This window comes from Peromyscus maniculatus, chromosome 11, assembly GCF_049852395.1.
Source record: "Peromyscus maniculatus bairdii isolate BWxNUB_F1_BW_parent chromosome 11, HU_Pman_BW_mat_3.1, whole genome shotgun sequence".
Taxonomy (NCBI): Eukaryota; Metazoa; Chordata; class Mammalia; order Rodentia; family Cricetidae; genus Peromyscus; species Peromyscus maniculatus.
In genome coordinates this window covers 82,247,877-82,256,309 of record NC_134862.1, presented here as the reverse complement: position 1 = coordinate 82,256,309, position 8,433 = coordinate 82,247,877, and the positions used below count along the sequence as shown (strand labels likewise).

The 8,433-nt window shown below is 37.3% G+C and overlaps 1 long non-coding RNA gene across 1 annotated transcript; it reads right to left on the bottom strand.

Moving 5' to 3' along the window:
• Positions 1-303: 303 nt before the first annotated feature.
• Positions 304-4,190, bottom strand: LOC143267832 (uncharacterized). Its single transcript, XR_013043409.1, has 2 exons — positions 3,303-4,190; positions 304-593 (listed from the first exon to the last, which is right to left on the bottom strand). It is a non-coding gene; the product is annotated as an uncharacterized LOC143267832 (long non-coding RNA).
• Positions 4,191-8,433: the final 4,243 nt, after the last annotated feature.

Below are 8,433 nucleotides of genomic sequence, written 5' to 3'. Positions count from 1 at the left end.
CAGCCTCTAGAAATATACTTCTTGAAACTCAATGAAAAGAAAAAAAAAATCTCAATGGAAATTGGAGAGTTGCTTATTTGAATGGCCATAAACATAGGGCATATAAAAGTCATCACATATAGTTCAGCTGCGATTATAAGAAAATTTAAAGCCTTAGATGCATATGTTAGGAAAGTAAACTAAAATCAGTTAATTGTGGATTTATAAATTAGATCCGATAAGTTACCTATAAATCAACAAATAGAAAACAGCAATAGAAACCCAAAGGAATGATAAAAATAAATATAAAACACAAGAAACATGTAAATCTTTAATTTTTTTAATGTATATGTGTGTTCACATATGCATGCATGATAGGGGTGTTTGTATGTGCATGAATGAAAGGGGAGGTTATGCATACATGATAAGAGGATTGTTCATGAATGTTACAGGGGAGGCTCATGGATCAGAAAATACATGTGGATGTCAGAGAACCACTTTGTGGGGCTGGTTCTTTCCTTCTGCCTTACATAAGCTTCAGTGATCAAACTCAGGACTCCAGGCTTGCACAGCAAACACCTTGACCTGCTGTGTTATCTTGCCAGCCCTGGAATCTTAGAGAGATGAAAAATCATAAGATACTTGGGTAATTTTGCATCAGTACTTTAAGATTTAAACCTAAAACACAGAACTCACAAAACTTAGCAAAAAACCAAGAATCTGAGTCATCTGATACTAAAGTGAGCAAATGCTTTCAGTAGCCTTCCCCTACCTCTGTACTTTCACTTTCGGTGGTTGCCCTCACCCACGTTCAAAACACTGGATGAGAAGTTTCAGCGAGAAACAATTCACATGTTTTAAACTCAGCACCATTCTGAGTAGAGTGCTGTAATCCCTCACTTTCCTACCCAATCCTACTCATCCTTTATACAGCATATCCACACTGTATATGCTATCCCCTCAAGAGTCACCTAGTAGCCCTCAGAAGAATTGCTGGGATATTTCGAGGCTTATGTTCATGCATCTCTTATCTTACTTAATAATGGCTCCAAAGCAAGATATGCTCCCCCCAAAGAATCCAGAAGGTACTTTCTTTAAACTGAAATGGTAATATAATATTTTGATAGAAAGACTACATTCAGGTGACTGTTTTATAGTATATTATAATTGTACTATTTTATAATCAGTTATTCTTGTTAATCTCTTACGGTGCCTAATTTATAAGTTAACCAATGTAGTAAGTATTATATGATAGAGGAAAAGGACAGACTTGGGAACTATTTATGGTTTCAGTATGCACCCCCCGCCCCGACTCCAGTCTATAATGTACATCATATGGGTAACAGAGAAAGTATTATGTGTTAAAAATCTTTCTACAAAGGAAATATCTGAACAGATAATCAATATTAAAACACTAATCTCATCTTTAAAATTTCTTCAGAGAATAAAAACATAGCAATTTTTCCTGATTTATTTCTTCAGAGCATCACCTAACAGCAGATACTGACAAGGACTGCAGCAATATGGAAGCTGGGTAATGCATCACGATTACATCGCATTTATTCCAGGAATAAAAAAATTGGGGTTAACACTTTAAAATCAATCAACTTAATTCACCACAATTACATAAACGAAAGGTAAACTGTCTCATCATCTCAACAGATACAGAAATCCAGCATCCATTCATAATGATGAAACGCATATCATTCCAACCTCAGAAGAGAACACCGCAATGCATTGTAGAGCATAGATTTATTTTTGCGGTATCATTTTGCATGTACAAAATTTATTTTGGCTTATTCCCTAATTCTCTGCTCCTTGGGGTAATAAAGAGCTGATTAATGGAGAGCTTAATAACTGTACACAAAAGCCCTCTGTGTGGGGGGGGGGCAGTCATTTCACAGGCTCAACAAGGCATTTAAAAATTAACTGAATGTAACAGGCAACTTGAAACACAATCGACACAAAAGAAGCTCCAGAAACAGAAGGACAAGATCCTGATAACAATGCAATTCAAATGCCGGTCACATTTGTTTCTTGGTACTTGGACAAGGCTTGGTGACATTAAAACACTTTACTCTAGAGTTCAGAGGTGAGCTCTATTGTACGATTTAAAAATACCAGGGCTGGAGATTACCTTAGATACATGTAAGATACAGAACTGTAGATAGTTAATTACTTTTACAAAGAGCTGGCTTTATAAAAGTAAAAAGGAACTAATTCTGAGGAGGAAAGGGACCAGTGGGAAGGAAGAGGGGAGATAATGGAAGATAATGGGGGGGGGGCGCATGAGCAAGGACAATGATATACATGTGTGACGTTGTTATAATGAAGCCTGTTATTGTGTATGCTGATGAAAAAACTTTCAATTTAAAAAAAGGAAAAAATACAAGTATTCTTATGGAACTCATTTCCATAGGTGCCCCCACTCCTTTCCCAGGACAGGCTGGGATAGGCCACCACAAGCTAGCCTGCTGTACTGGTTCCTTACTAGGCCTTTCCATAGGCTTAGAGGCCAGCATGTCCTAAGGAAGGTTTCTAAAGCAAACACCGACAAGCACCAGGGTAGATAAAGCGTCAATGGTTTGGGAACCAGTGTTTCAACCCCATTATACAAACTGCATTCCCCAGTTCTGGGCCTAATGAGGTCAGTTCCATGTCCTTGCACTAGATGAGTAAGAAGTCAGGTACAGCGCAACAGCAAATTACATTTCTGCAGAGGTTTCTCCAGCTGTAGAACCTACTTCACCTAGTAATCAGTGTATTCTCTAGGGAACAAAACCTCTTTCTGGGAGTGTTTAAGAAAGAGAAAAGCAGAAAAAAATACATGTACACCCAAAAAATGTCAAGGAAGGAAAACATAGAATCATTTTATTAACAGTTTCTTTCCACTTTCTTCTACTGCAAGGTAGCCCACTGTCTCCACAGACTACGAGACCAGAACCCCTGCAGGTGTAGATGGTGAAGCAACAGGGAAAGGTGATGAGGGTCTTAGCAGTGAGTGGGAGCGTCTATCATTAAGCTCAGATCTTGCAGTGTCTACATACACAGGGTGAGACATGCAGGGGCGTATAGTGTATCAATAATTTGTGAATGATTTTTCACTTCTGTTCTCAGGTGCCAAGAGTTTGAGGTTCTCAAATGTAGGAAGGGATGACCTTTGGCTGACAAATCAATGGTAGTTAATTATTAAAAGGAACCATTACTGCCTGCATGCCAACCTTCAGGGGCCTACATTCCAGTAATGAGAAGATCCAGAATCATTTGAAAGCATTCATCTCAGAAAACAACCAGAATGTAGATGGATACAGCTAATAACTCACTGTATCCCAGATTTGCGGGTCTTTGTTTCTTACTCAAAGGGTAGGTCTTGACATCTCCCCTTGTCACTGCCATGTTCTCTTAAATCATAGGAGGCAACCCCTGAGCTCTGGCCTTGCAGATAAAGGAAAGAATATTGAGGGCCGACATTCCTACCTCTTTTATCTTGCTTAGGGCAGTCTTTCCCCCAACCAGGGTCTCCACCCCCTCCCCTTCCTCTCTGGCTCCCCACTCTCATTCTCTCTTCTGCTCACTGGGTATTTCAGGACTGCTAGTCACAAAGGTGGATATAAAGAAATGCACAGCCTGACCTCTATTTCAGGAGCTAATTTCTCTGCACTGTCAGTTAATGACCAATTCTTCCATGGCCTTCAATCCATCCTTTCATCAGAGTCCTTATAACCATGTAAGAACCTCTCATTCTTTTATAAAGAACCACAACACCTTGTCCAAAGCCCCCTTCCCCCTGATTCACTATAGTATCATCTGCTATATATTGTTTCTTCTCCATATGTTAAATGTTCACTGGATGCAGACTGTGGAAATGGATTTTCTACCCAACATCATTCGTTCCTAAAGAGACTTGAAAACCCTTCCCTTCACTAGCCAGACCTGACATTTCAGCTCCTTGTTTACACACACATCCCATTGTATCACTCACAAGGATTCCCAGACTCTTCCACCTTCAAATACAAATTTACTCAGGGCCTTCCGATTTCTCAGAGATCTGTGAGATCTCAGAGCTCAGAATCCAAAGCCCCATAGCTTACTCCTCCTTTCCCAGTTCAGTCTCCTCTGGGAAAGTGTTGTCTATGGCTGCCCCCAAACTAGGAGCTGAGGATAAGTAACAAATAATTTCTGCTTCACAGGGTGCAATGTGAAATAGCTGGAACTGCTGATGTTTCATAAAAGAAGCTGTGCGGTCGGAATCATGTCCGGGAAAATGCACTCAGTTCACTCTTGCCTCTGGAAATATTCCCGACAATCTTCACTTTAATAGTTTAAATTTAATCAACTTGCCTTCTGTTCTCAAAGTTAAAATCTCAGTATTAATAAACCAATAAAGGCCTATCAGTACCAGCACCAGAGCATATGGTAAGTGCTCAAAAGCCCAAATAAATAGATATTTCCTACATGCTGCCACATTGTGCTTCTTTTCTAATAAAGATTTCAACATCTAAAAATAAAATATATCACCATCCTCATAACTGCATGACTGAAGTCATGGTGGATGCAATAGAAAAATTATCCTTTCTTCTTCTTCTTCTTCTTCTTCTTCTTCTTCTTCTTCTTCTTCTTCTTCTTCTTCTTCTTCTTCTTCTTTTTCTTCCTCCTTCTCCTCCTCCTCCCCCTCCTCCTCTTCTTCTTCCTCCTGAACCAGAGTTCCTTCTACCTTTGTATGATTCTGTAATTTGAGTGGAAATTTAGAGAGTTATTACATTAGATCTTTAGGGAAAATCTTTAATACTCTCAAAATATAACCATAAGAAAAATAATCCAATTAGAAAATACAAAATAGTTTTGTTCTGTGGAGTAGAGTATTACTTAGAAATAAAAAGTAACAAACATTTAATACATACAAAAATTGGAGTGGGTCTATCTACATTGGCTTTAATATCATTATCTAGCCTTTAAAGATGAAAAGAAGGAGCACAAATTTTGCCTCATTCCTCTAGTTTCATATAAAAAGTCAATGTAGTGTGTTTCTTTAAGCCCTGCTTCAGCTACACAGAGGGTTTGATATGTTTTTTATTCGATCCAAACTAAATTTTCCTTGAGATTTTTCCTTTGACTCACAAGTTATTTACAAGTATAGTATCTGGATTTCAAACACTAGGATGTTTTCTGCATATCTTTTTCTCACTGGTTTGTAACTTAATTCTGTTGTGATAATAGAATGTACTTTGTGACATTTTAATCATTGTAAAACTAGTTTAACTTTGTCTTAAATATTAGAAAACATCCTATCTCAGCAAATCTCCATAAACATTTGGAGTGTTTAAAGTTTATTCTGCCACTTTAAAATGAGATGGTTTATAAGCAATAGGAAAGTTTAGTTTAAAAAAAAACTGTAGCCACTTACATACCAATACTGTAGCTTCTTTTCCATTCTTTAACATTTCATTTTCTTTTTCTTCTATATCTATAACAATTTATTTCCATTGTTTCACCAGTTATTGAGATAGAATAAGTGAAATGTCCAATAAAGCACACTTTGTGGATTTGCCTCTCTTCTCAGTTGTATTAGTTTTCTACATTGATTCTGAAAGTCCAACGCTATGTGTGTAGATGTGCTATTTTCTGAATGAACTGAAGTTTACACAGTCAGTGATATTTTTGTTTAAAGAAAGTTAACAAATAAAACTTAAAAAAGAATGAAGTCCAAGGACTAACTTCTCCCAATTTAAAAGATTTTCTATAAATCAAAGACTATAGTCATTGGGGTTACACTACATGGAGCTGGAGAGATCTCCCGGGAGCACTCCCTGCTCTTCCAGAAGATCTAGGCTCAGTTTCCAGCATGCTCATCTGGTGGCATCACAACCTTTGCAACACCAGCTCCAGAGGATTCCATGCCCTCTTCCAGCCTCCTGAGGCACCTCCACTCATGTGGAATTCATACACACAAATACACACATACACATAAATAGCAAGGTTGGAAGTGAGATAAACTAAAAGACTGTACTATGAGAGCAAAGTGTAGATCAATGGGGCAGAACTGACAGTGTGGAGACAAAGCCCTTCTTTTATGAACTGATGTCAGAAGGGTTGCCATGACGATTCAGTGAGGGAGATTAGTCTGTCTATCATTTAGTCTAGGGATGACTTGATGTACACATGACGCTCCATCTAGGACAATCATTTCTTAGATATGACACTTAAGACAAATGCAACCAAAGAAGAAATAAATAGAACTTTCTGAAATGAATAAATGTTCATGCCTCAAAAGTCACAATGAAAAAAAGGAAAACAGCCATCGGTCAATAAAAAATATTTGTGAGTCACTGATACACCTACTGTCCAGAAAGAACTGTGACAGCTTCACAAACAAAAGGCAAATATCCAATATAAAATTTGTAAAGTACAATTTCCACATTAAAATGCCTTGCCCCTGTTACATGGAAATGCTTTGCTGTATTTCTATGGATTTACTTCTGTATTTCCCATTCCATTCCAGTGATTTATATGTATGCTAATATCTCACAGCCTTGTAGTCCAGATCAGTGTAGATTTATGGTAAGCCTGGATATCCTACTTTTTTTCTATTCAAAAGTCTTCGTAGTCCTAGGTATTGCCATGTACATTTTAATTTGGATTTTCAAATCTGATTTTTAAAAGCTTGTGCCATTTCAATTGAAGCTGAGTTTATACACTAACCTAGAAAAAAGACATATTTTCTCGTTACAATATTTTCAACATTTATTTGTTTTGTGTGAGTGCATATGTGGACGTTGGAAGAAAACTTGTGGAAGTGGGTTCTCTCCTCTGACTTTATAGATCTCAGGAATTGAACTCAGGCAGCAAGGATTAGCACCACATGTCTTTACCCATTGATCTGTCTCATTAACTTCCAAAGACTGATGTCTGAATAAGTCTTCCAACCATACATATAGTGTACATATCCACTTCTTCATGTCCCCTTTCATTTGTCTTGGCAAAATTTTGTAAAATATTCAGAGATATTCAAATATTTGTAAAATCATTACAATTGTAATGAAATTTAATAATATTTAATAAGTTGTCTTAATTTCAGGCTATTTGTTGCTCATGTTTAGAAATATAATTGATTGTATTTATTAGTCTTGTGTTTTATAAACTTACTGAATTTTGTACTAATTCTAGCAAATTTTCTACCCATTTTTGGGTTTATTATGTACATAACTGACCTCATATGAAAACTATGCTTATTCTGCTTTAATTTTGATGCATTGAATTTATATCTCTTGCCTTATGGCACTGGTTTAAAGCAAAATAATATTAAATACAAGTGGTAAAAAAGGGTACCTTTGGCTTACTCTTGTTCTGAGAGAGAAAGCATTGTCTTCCACTAGTAGTTATAATGGAATTGACAAAAGGTGCCTGCTGTTGTTAGATGACCAGGAGATTTTCATGAAGGAGGGTTCAATTTTGCCTGTTTTTCTATATCAGTTTTGAGGTAATAGTCTGATTTTTTTCCTTCATTGCATACTACTTGATGAATTCATTAACTGATTTTTTTTATTACTTGAGAAACCTTACTAGTTTGTGGCACATGACCAGTTTTATATGTTGTTGGGTGTTTTTGTTGTTGTTTGGTTTGGTTTTGTGGGTGGTGATGGTGTTAATGGTGAGGGTGGTGATGGTGGTGGTGGAGGAGGAGGAAGAGGTGGTGGTGGTGGTGGTGGTGGTGGTGGTGGTGGTGGTGGTGGTGATGGAGTTGGTGGTGGTATGCTGGAGGAGGGGTGTACATGCACATATGCATGCATGCAGATGCTAGAGAAGGATGAAGCGTGTCTTGCTATATCACTCTCAATCTTAAAAGAGTCTATCTACACCTGAAACTCACCATTTCTGACAGGCCAGCTGGTCAGCTAACTGCCAGGACCTTCCTGTGTCCTCTTCTCAACTTGAATTACAGGCACATGTAGCACTGCCTGACCTTTGTGCTGGGTACTGGGGCTTTGAACTCAAGTCTTCTTGTTTTCACAGCAAGCACTCGTGTCCATTAAGCCATCTCAACAGTCCCCATATTGATTTTTATTACTAGCTTTTCTGTCAATGCTTGTAGGAGATCTTTAATTTTCATTATTAAATTGTGTGTGAAGACTTGGTCTTATTTCGTTTGAATAAATTTAATTTGACTTAATTTATTTAATAACAGTTGGTAATTCCGATTTTTCTGTTTCTTCTTGAGTTAAATTTGATCACATAGGACTTCAAAGAGTTTACCTATCTCATATGTGTCTAAATTTATTGACCATGATTTTCATAATATTCCTAGTCATTTACATGGACAGGATCTACATTCCAATACTTTCTTTAGTTAGTCTTTCCTTTCCTTCCTGGTTTAGCTAGCTAAAAGGTTATCAACTTTATTTAGTTTAGAAAATATTTTGATTAAGTGAGATATAGGGCACATACCTGTAATCCACC